We start from the raw sequence: 11,618 nt of genomic DNA, 5'->3' as shown, positions 1-11,618 counted from the left end.
AGTACTAATTAATCATTTGATCAAACTTTGCAATTCACTGATAATCAAACCAGGTTACAAATATATGACAAATATATTATAAAAGTGTTAAATACAACACTTTTATACTCTTACAGACGCTTCAGGTGAAAAGGGTAAAAAATGTAACTCATATATTACCATGATGCTTCAATCACTGACATTAAGACAATTATTTTTTGTATATCGAGTTTCATGAAAATGTATGTTTAAATATGCAAATGAGGTATGAGGCTACTTTGCATTATATACCCTACCTATTGTTTCCAGACAATACCTTCAGCCAATCAGGACACGTGTGACCTTTATAACAAAGAATTTCTTCCCGACCGAAAAATATAAACACGCCTCCCGGCTGCAGAAAAATGTAGTTATTGGGACGAAAGTAGAGCTGGGCGATAATTCAATATGATAACTTATCGTCTTTCAACGGAGTGACATTGTGATGAAATCATATATCGTGATAGACAACTGCGTTGTCTAAATTGATAATAACACAGACATACTAACTCAGATTTCTCCAAAAATCTGACTTGATAAGAATTCTCTTCATGGGAACACCTCATTGTAGTTGATTCAAACTATCTTAATAGGATTACCTTGTGTTTGTGTGAATGAATGTAAACATATTCAGTGATAGCTGGAATTATTATTACTCATTTCTTCTTCTTTAGTTTCTGCTGAAGCTGGTTACGGTCATTTTGCATTAAAGTTCCTAAATAAATGAGAAAGTACTTTTAATTTGCCAAGTATTTAATTCACACAGTAGAACGCAAAAATAGGCTTTACGTGGTTATTACATATACGTAGAATATTTATTGATTAAGCAGAAACCATTCTATATCGTGATATATATATATATATATATATATATATATATATATATATATATATATATATATAACAACCCCAGGGGAAAGTGCACCGCTGCAAAGGAAAGGGGTGCGCTGGATTTATATCACAACACACAACGGGAGCGCGATGGTGAAACGGAACGAGGCACGATAACCATCTTGTTATTGTAGTTGTTAGAAAGCCAGAATCATAATTGAAAGTAGATTACTTGTGCAGCGTCGTTCTCTCAGAGGTGAACGAGGCTCATTGATAATTCCTCTAACAAACCTTTGTTGAAACACACCCTGACAGACAGGTAGCGCTCACATTCCCACCCTGCACAAATAAACAACGTCTCCGCGCGGTTATCCTGCCATTAGCATCGTGTCGCCGAGTGCATTGCAGGTGAGAATGTGTCCTTTGACCTGCTGCGAGTCGTGTCACAGACACCTGACTGAAGACCTCTGCTCCTTCACATTTCTTTTTTGTGGGGGTCTAAGTGGCTCTCTATGGCGACCTTTCACAATTATCTGCACACCCACCACGTTTTCTAAAAGCAACACGTCTTCCAACCGAAGGGTTGGTCTTAACCTCTGACCCCACCCCGCCCCGGAGATCGAGCTGGGACCCCACCCAGAGTCTTGGGCGAGCCTGACGGAGGGTCTTGATGGTTAAATGGAGCACGCTGCTGAATGAATTGACACAAACTCTTAACAGATGTTCAGCGTGAAGGGCCCCGTTGGTCCATCCCTGACCCCCGAGGGTCCGCATTGACTATGAATGAGGCAGCAACAATCGAAGCGCTCAGCGGCCCTCGGTCAGCGCGCACTAACACGGCGAGCCTCTTTGAACACCAGTGGAGGGTCTTTGTGTCCTCAGCAGCTGCTTCGCTTGAAGACGTAGTAAAACATTGTCGCAAAGAAGACGTCAAATGTCATTGTGTGTCTGAGACTGTTAGACGGTAAATAAATCAAAGATTTTGTTGTTGCCTAAATGTCTATACTCTTGCTCAACCACCTTCCCTTCCATTCCCTTCGCTTCGCTTCACTTCTTCCACGACAGGGAGGACAAACTTGGTACACCGTCATACCTCGGGGATTATGAGATTATCCTTTCACAGCCACTTTGACTGACGCGGAGCCTCTCAGGCTGTCTGCAGTCGGGGGAGCAACTATGGGAAAACATGCAGAGATGCACGCAAGTAATACGGGGATAAAAAATAACAGACAAACACGACGGAACAAAAAGACTCCTTGTCAAACTTCTTCACCCAAACACACATCATCTAACACTTAATCATACATAAGTACATACATAAGTACATACATAAGAATAGTAGTCTTGAAGCTGCAGGACTGGGAGTTTCTGTCTCCATCAGTTTCATAATTACAACTAAGAAACACTAATGTTTCAGTGGCAGAAGTCACACATCTGGATCACCACCAAAACCCCAAATCAACTGTTCCTTGGCGCGACGCTGACGTGTCCATCAAGTTTAATGGAAAAACGATCCTGCTGACAGACAGTGAAACTCACTCACTGTAAAAACACAACCGTAACCTTGCTCTGAAGCAAACCTCTCAAACATTAAAGCACAGAGCAGTAAACTCTTATCTGACTGAACCTTGACTCTGATGGAGATCAAGGCTTGGTGTGCACAAGTTCAGGACCTGGTTCAAAGTGACCTGGAAACATTGTTTAGAGACCATCAGGTTGCTGTGGTGGGACACAGGCTGCTCTCATTCAGCGACAAACTAAAATACTTCGTAGATATCCCACGGAATTGTTTCTTATGTTATCTATTCAATCACGAACAAGGAAGTATAAAGACCACTAAAACACGATCTCTCACCAGGAGACCGATTTTCATTCCCCGTGTGAAACAAGAAGTCAATGTTGATGCTTTTGTCACGTAACTTGAGTACTTCAGTAACTTCCATAGTTATTTTAATCCAAACGACAATATTTTCCAAAACCTAACTAAGTGTTTTACAATCTTTTCCAAAACCTGAGTTTCCTGTGAAGACGGAAGTTTATTTTGAAAGGACCGTGTGCATGTAACGAGCGGAAATGGACACGTGTTGCTGGACTTTCGTATAACGCACGAAAAAATGAGGAGTAACTTTTTGTTAGATATCATACGAACTGTTATTTTGTTAGAAATCATACGAACCGTTATATGAGGATATGTTATATCATACGAACCTTCATATGAGGATATGTTATAACATACGAACCGTTATATCAGGATATGTTATATCATACGAACCTTCATATGAGGATATGTTATAACATACGAACCGTTATATCAGGATATGTTATATCATACGAACCTTCATATGAGGATATGTTATAACATACGAACCGTTATATCAGGATATGTTATATCATACGAACCGTTATATGAGGATATGTTATATCATATGAACCGTTATATGAGGATATGTTATATCATACGAACCATTATATGAGGATATGTTATATCATACAAACCGTTATATGAGGATATGTTATAACATATGAACCGTTATATCAGGATATGTTATATCATACGAACCGTTATATCAGGATATGTTATGTCATACGAACCGTTATATCAGGATATGTTATATCATACGAACCGTTATATCAGGATATGTTATATCATACGAACCGTTATATGAGGATATGTTATATCAAACGAACCGTTATATGAGGATATGTTATATCATACGAACCGTTATATGAGGATATGTTATAACATACGAACCGTTATATCAGGATATGTTATATCATACGAACCGTCATATGAGGATATGCTATATCATACGAACCGTTATATGAGGATATGTTATATCATACGAACCGTTATATGAGGATATGTTATATCATATGAACCGTTATATGAGGATATGTTATATCATACGAACCGTTATATGAGGATATGTTATAACATACGAACCGTTATATGAGGATATGTTATATCATACGAACCGTTATATCAGGATATGTTATATAATACGAACCGTTATATGAGGATATGTTATATCATACGAACCGTTATATGAGGATATGCTATATCATACGAACCGTTATATGAGGATATGTTATATCATACGAACCGTTATATGAGGATATGTTATATCATACGAACCGTTATATGAGGATATGTTATATCATACGAACCGTTATATGAGGATATGTTATAACATACGAACCGTTATATGAGAATATGTTATATCATACGAACCGTTATATCAGGATATGTTATATAATACGAACCGTTATATGAGGATATGTTATATCATACGAACCGTTATATGATATGTTATATCATACGAACCGTTATATGAGGATATGTTATATCATATGAACCGTTATATGAGGATATGTTATATCATACGAACCGTTATATGAGGATATGTTATAACATACGAACCGTTATATGAGGATATGTTATATCATACGAACCGTTATATCAGGATATGTTATATAATACGAACCGTTATATGAGGATATGTTATATCATACGAACCGTTATATCAGGATATGTTATATAATACGAACCGTTATATGAGGATATGTTATAACATACGAACCGTTATATGAGGATATGTTATATCATACGAACCGTTATATGAGGATATGTTATAACATACGAACCGTTATATGAGGATATGTTATATCATACGAACCGTTATATGAGGATATGTTATAACATACGAACCGTTATATGAGGATATGTTATAACATACGAACCGTTATATGAGGATATGTTATAACATACGAACCGTTATATGAGGATATGTTATAACATACGAACCGTTATATGAGGATATGTTATATCATACGAACCGTTATATGAGGATATGTTATATCATACGAACCGTTATATGAGGATATGTTATAACATACGAACCGTTATATGAGGATATGTTATAACATACGAACCGTTATATGAGGATATGTTATATCATACGAACCGTTATATGAGGATATGTTATATCATACGAACCGTTATATGAGGATATGTTGTGGGACTTGACATGAGGAGGAGTCTTCAGAGAGAATACCAAACAGAGCTGCTAGCTTGGCTGTAAAACCTATAATTACTTTCACACTAATGGTGATGAAGTGCTGAACATGAACACACTTTATTTTGCCAAAGTTGGAACAGTTTAGGCTATTTCACATGCAGGATTTATTTTACGTTGAGGATTGTTTGTTTTAGGCGTCGTAATCGAATGTTTTAGATAAATACTTCAGATGTAAACCTGGATTACTGCTTCTGTCTGTGTGGTCGTCGTTAGCGTCGTTAGCGTCGTTAGTAATGTGCTCCAGTCTTGTTGACCTACAACAGCCACACTTTATTTCATGTGGAACATCAAATCTGAATCTGTAACTCCACCAACACGACTTTCTGTCAGTAGCACTCACTTAAAATTGGATGCGGGTTAGCTTCGAAGTTAGCGACAACTAACCAGACTCTCTTAAGGTGGTCTGACCTTTAAGGTGGACCAGCTCTCCTCATTTGATTGAAAAGCCGCTCTTCTTAGTTCATTTGTTCACTTTCTAATTCCGGCTCAATTTCCGGTGAAATCGGCAACTTTGGTTCAGAGTTTTCTTTGCAGAAGCAACAATGAATTCACTGCAGATGTGATCCGTCCCTGTCAGCGGCTTCTTATCCATAGAAACTAGACTCATTTAGAGATATACACAAAAATGACAAATGGCAAATTATTTATGTATGTTTTACCTTGAACAGCCATCAATAAATGTGCTATAACTCGACCTTTAGTTCAGTTTACTAGTTGATAACTTAGCTCGTTACAGAAAGAAAAAAGGAGCTTTTCAGTACAAACGTGTACCTGGCAGTGAGTAAAATAAAGAGGATTTTACTATTAAAAAAGCTTTTATCAAACCATAAATCAGTTAAGGAGGAGTCATTTGTGTCCCTTTCCTGCTCCACGTCCTCGGGGAAGATAAGCATTGACATTCCTCCCGGCGGGAGAGAGTGACATCATAGCGTATAACACCAAATTAGAGTCCTCGTTTTGAAGCTATATGCTCAGTGGTGCATGGCAAACAGATTAAAATCTGCTCATGGGGCTGATGGGCTCCCTCCCAAACAAACATTCCTCCAAAGAGTTATCAGAGGGACAGAACATGTGCCCTGAGCTCAGTCCTTCTCTCTCCCTCCTCTTCCTCGCAGGATGACAGCGGTCCATCGGACAGACAGCACACTCATGTCTCCTAACACATCACATCACAGGAAAAACATCACACTTTATCATAAACGTCAGCGTGTATTGCTTCCCCTGAGAGACAAGGTGGATTTAAGTTTAAGATATTAAGAGGTCGTTTTAGAGGAATGAGGCAGCAGCCGCCGCCCCCCCCCCCCCCCCCCCTCTGTGGTGCAGGAATGGCATTAGATCAAATAGGAGCCGGGTATTTATAGCTGGTGACATTTGGGAGATAAAGTGAAGCTGCATGGGTGGAATGTAGCCAGGAGTTGCAATATCCCAGATACTGTATAGGCGGGAGGATTACCTCACCCGCTGGCAGGAAGTAACTTACAGCCGACTGGATATGACTTCTGGCCCCCCCAAGAGAAAAACCTTCACACACCAGGATTATCTAAACGGCTTTGAGTCAAGTTTCCCTCCTTGCAAACAAAAAGTCCAAAAATGCTGACATGTAATATGCACCCAAACTTCTGAAGTGGAGCACAAAACAAACCAACTGGTGTTGGGGGGGGGGGGGGGGGACCCTCAACTGTCCCTGGAATGTATCACCTCCCATCCTTCACTGTACTGCAAAGAAAATGTTCAAGGGGCTTTGCAGCTCCTTGCAAGGAAAAATAACTCACGGTCAATATTTAAAAGGCACCACATGCAACTCAATCACAGCACAAACAGTCTCCACTGGAAGAAGAACTTCTCTCTGGAATGTATCACCTCCCATCAAAGCTGAGCGCTTCTTATAAATCACTCTAATTCACTTCTCATGCGCTCCTCTGTGCAGGCAGCCTTACCTCGTCAGTAGTGAGGAGGACATGGTGGATCCTTGAGGGTCGGATTCAGGTGTGTTGCATTCAAGTGCAGTTTTGTTCCCGCGTCATGGTGCGAAACGTCGCGGCTCAGATGCGCAGCGCATCCCAGCTGCAGGCTCCGACTCACGGATTTCAGACGCGACACCATCCATGAAGCCGCTCTCCTCCTGTTTTTTGTTGTTTGTTTAAGTGAAACTTTTAAAATAAATGTTGTGTTTTCTTTCTCTCTCACTCTTCAGCTGCAGAGCTCGTCCATACAAACAGACTCAGTTCCCAAAACACATCACATCACTTTTCTCTTTCTGGACAAAATGAAAGTGCGCATCTTCTGCTGAACGTTCAGGTGCAAAACAAAAGTGACACCAAGTTGTGATTCTTCTTTCCGTTAGAAACCACCAGCTGTGATTCACGTTATTCCAGATGGAAAGTGTGCATCTTATAACCGTCTGATCGCGTCCAGACAGGTGAGTTGTGCCCAGTCCTGCACGCAGACTCCGGTCTCAGCAGGTAGACCTCCAGAAGGTGTTTCTTCTCTTCTCGCTATGACCGGCTTCCTCTCAGTACAAACAGGTCCAATCAGCGCACTGTGAGGCGGAAAAACCCGGTAGAGCGCGCAGAGAGCCACCGGCAGCGCACCACGAGTCCTGAACCGTCCCTGGCTGTGTGCGCGAGGTGCCGGTCTGTCGGGAATGTCAGCTCTCTCTCTCTCTCTCTCTCTCTCTCTCTCTCTCTCTCTCTCTCTCTCTCTCTCTCTCTCTCTCTCTCTCTCTCTCTCTCTCTCTCTCTCTCTCTCTCTCTCTCTCTCTCTCTCTCTCTCTCTCTCTCTCTCTCTCTCTCTCTCTCTCTCTCTCTCTCTCTCTCTCTCTCTCTCTCTCTCTCTCTCTCTCCACCTGAGCGCTGCATTCCTGCGGTGAACACGCCTCTCTCCTCCAATCACAGCCCAGCAGCTCCTCTGACTCAATGGGATGGTGAACTTATTGATTATGTTCAATTTACATGACTGTAAAATTCCCATTAAGAAAAGAGATAAACGTCAAAATGTATGTTGAACTCTTTAAAGAAGAATGATGTATGCCTATGCTTTTTTAAATCTTACAATATATTTTATATTAGTTTATTAATTCACATTACAATTTTTTATTTAAATTATCATTATTAATATCTATATATTTATTTAAAGTAATTTCTCTGAACAGTTTTGAGTACATGTGTGCGTTTGTACATTTAAAATAAATTCAGTGGAGGATAAACTTAAAAAGTTGAAAAAAAACAACATTTCATGTTTCAGTTTATTATAATCTCCTTTAGAATACTAACGTAACATTCCCACAGGAACTCATCAGTGTGTCTAATGACTCAGCTCCATCCTCTCCCATCATACCTCTCAGTCCCTCCTTCATCCTTACTCACTCTTTCCTATACTCTCTCCCTCTTTCTATTCTCCCCTCATCCCGTCACCCTCTCCTCAGCTTCCTCCTGCTCGGTGACTCCACTTTGTTTTAACCTATGATAAACCTCATCTTGTTAATCTCCCCTAACAGCTGTCCTTTTTGTAACTCACTGTATCGCTCGGCCAACTCCTGTTTTTCTCTCACTTAGCTTTACACTCGAAGTACCACATCCCCTTTTAACAGGTGTTTGTAGCTTCTTCAATGTAAATTTACAGTGACCTCCTGTATTATGCTTCTACCGTAGATTGCTGTGAGAGCAGTGCATTCTGGGAGTCATAACGCTTGTTCCCATCATAGACTGTTTATAAGAAGTGGACGTAGTCGTCATGACGTTGTGCACTGATGTTTTGAAGCCTCGAGTTTGGTGATTTTGCTGTTGTCATCTTGGAATACGTCCGTCGCCATGTTGTTTTTTTCTCAACCGATGAACAGGAAGTGACCATATCTGGACTGAGGAGGAGTGACGTAGAGACGCCGTATATGTCTCTGGTAGAGACCTGTCAATCACAATAAGCCCCGCCCTAAAGCATCCCCTGCTTTATGGTCTGTTTGACTCTAAATGGACCATAATGTACTAAATGAACATCATGCTGTATTGAAGAAGACTTGAAACTAGAGATTGAGACCATAAACTCATGTTTACAATGTTTACTGAGGTAATAAATCAAGAGAGAAGTAGAGTCATTTTCTCATAGACTTCTATACAACCAGAGGAGTCGCCCCCTGGTGGACACTAGAGAGAATGCAAGACACTTCCGCATCAGCTTCACTCGGCAGAACCGGAGGTTGCCGCCTGGTTCCCATGATCCCAGCGGTCAAGTGTTGCTTTTCATAGTAATCTACTGCTTATAGAGAAATATAGTAATTTACTGTAATTAAAATTTACAGTAAATTACTATATTTCTCTAATACAGTAGAGATACTATAAATTGTACCTTATCTTGCTGGTTAAACTGCTGCCAGTAAAATATAGTAATTTTTGAATGATTACAGCTAACTGTATGCTTTCATTACAGTAAGTTTCTCTAGTCTGTTGATACAGCAGAGATACTGACAAATTGTACAGTAGCTTACTGGGAAAATTGCCTCTAGTAATATACTGTAATCTTACAATAAAACGTTTTACAGTGAATGTACTGTAATTGTTCAATAATGAAAACTATTACAGTGTGAAGCACATCTTGTGATGTATGAGGCAATAACATGCGGGACATCTACAGTTTCCCCAAGCTGCTCGTCCCGCCGCAGTACAAATCAGAAGACTTGATGGTGATAAAGCAACCACGTGGCCTCTCGGTGAATTCATAGCGGCCTGTCACTGTCCCTTTAAGAGACATTTTATCTGAGCAGTGCAAAGATTTCAACACGCAACCTTGAACTGATCACCTGGAGCCGTGCAGACATAACAGAGGAGGCATGGCAACTTTAGTGTCTCCACACACAGCTGATGTTAAAGCGTCTCGTCTGACTCACTGGGATCTCGACTGTCAGTATCCGTTACAGCTTGTTAGCTTGTTTTTGACCCCACGGGGTCATGTAGCCAGGGTAAATATTATGGCGTGTCAGACCACTGGATGTGATGTCGCCATCATCGGAAACGTTGCAAACGTTCGAAGGAATGATTTACGAACCAACAAATGTTGACTTGCTGAAAACATGAGCCTGCAGCGCCATAAATCTACATCAGACATGCAGGAGTGTGATTACAGACTGCAGCTTTGTCACTCAGGTTATCCAGTGGTCTTGTTTTATGTTTCGATTAATCATCAGGGAATTAAGGGGACTGGAATACTTCTCTCAAGTAGAGATAAAGGTGTTTGACATATAGTAAAAATGTCCGTATCAAACCATACCTTTAACAAATAAAGCTGGCAGAATTCTGTGTTTATTGTTGTCAACAAATCTCATAATCCTATCTTTGGCAAGTCCATTAGTTAGACCTATAAAGAACATATCGTTCCTTTTCTAAAATAGGAAGGCACAGTAGTTTCCTAAAACAGCTGGTCACAGCTGGTTTATCTAATGTCACTCAAACAGGAGGAAATCGTGCACTTGTTGGGGACTATTTCCAGCGGCGGATTAATCCACATTTGGTTGCTCTAGTAAGAATTTGGTGACCTTGCACTGGCAGCTAGATTCTCGCAGGACCACATTTCACACGAAAAATCCATCTTGTCTCGCTTCAAGTGTTCAAAACAACAATGGCGGCTCCTTAAGAGGTTAGCATAGCTGCAATAGCATCAGTTATATCAGAACTGGAGAGTATTTCTTCATTGAAAATCGATGGGCAAGATGTTTTTGCTCTTCTGCCGGCTGGCTTGGTAAGAGTTTGATTGACAGATGGTTCATCCAATCACCTGCCAAGTATTCTTTTGAAGAGCACGCCCTCATGTGGGATTTAGCAAGTGTTTGTGTTCATGGTCAGGCTTTGATACACACACAAAAGACGAGGCTCCAGTGGGTATCTTGTAAAGTTAATATGACATTCTTTGTTCTCAACAGGGACACATTGTCAGGAAATGGAATTTAGCTCTAAAAGCACTCAAATATTTTGTTTTGTGCAACACATTCATATCATGGAGGCATTGGACGTTGGGTCTTGTGATTTTCTCTGACAGAGATTCATCAACGTCAAGGTGAAGTCCATGCAGTTACACAAGGGCTTGGAATTATTATAAACTCATGTATATCTGTAACAACATTAAGCTCATTCATCTTATAGAAATGTTTCCGTCAGCAGCGAGTGGCTCCTCTGTTACTTATATATACAGATAATGATTAGTTGAGTTCTCCAAGGTCTCTGTGCTTGTCTCGGCTTGTAGAGACATTTTCCTCTGCCCTCCCTTTACATCCATCTTTACTGCACACACTTCACTGTTACTGAGAACCAGATAAGCCACGTGTTTACAGTAGTCATCACATTCATGCACGTACGCTCTCTCTTTCTCTGTGTGTGTTTTGCAGCTCACAATGTGCTGCTTGGTAATAAGAGGCTTCAGAGCCCAAGAGGCACTTTACTACTCCTCAAAGACATTAATGGAGAGGTTGCTTGGGGGGGGTAGAGTTTGAGTGTTACACCTCCCCCTCACCTTGTCCCCCCCCTCTCTTTCAGGTTTCGTACTGAGCTTGGCAGCCTGCCAGTATGAATGGTGAAACCTTGATGGGTGGACTGGGTTTCACACAGCAGAGCTGAGAATGTAATAATAATGTGGAGCAGCATATTGGTGAATTTAGTAAACACAAGCATGTGGATGCATCATCAGCAAATAAATACTGAAACTGTC

This window comes from Anarhichas minor, unplaced genomic scaffold, assembly GCF_050575085.1.
Source record: "Anarhichas minor isolate MPS153535 unplaced genomic scaffold, ASM5057508v1 ptg000067l, whole genome shotgun sequence".
Classification (NCBI taxonomy): domain Eukaryota; kingdom Metazoa; phylum Chordata; class Actinopteri; order Perciformes; family Anarhichadidae; genus Anarhichas; species Anarhichas minor.
The sequence above is the reverse complement of the archived record's forward strand: the minus strand, read 5'-3'. Positions refer to the sequence as shown.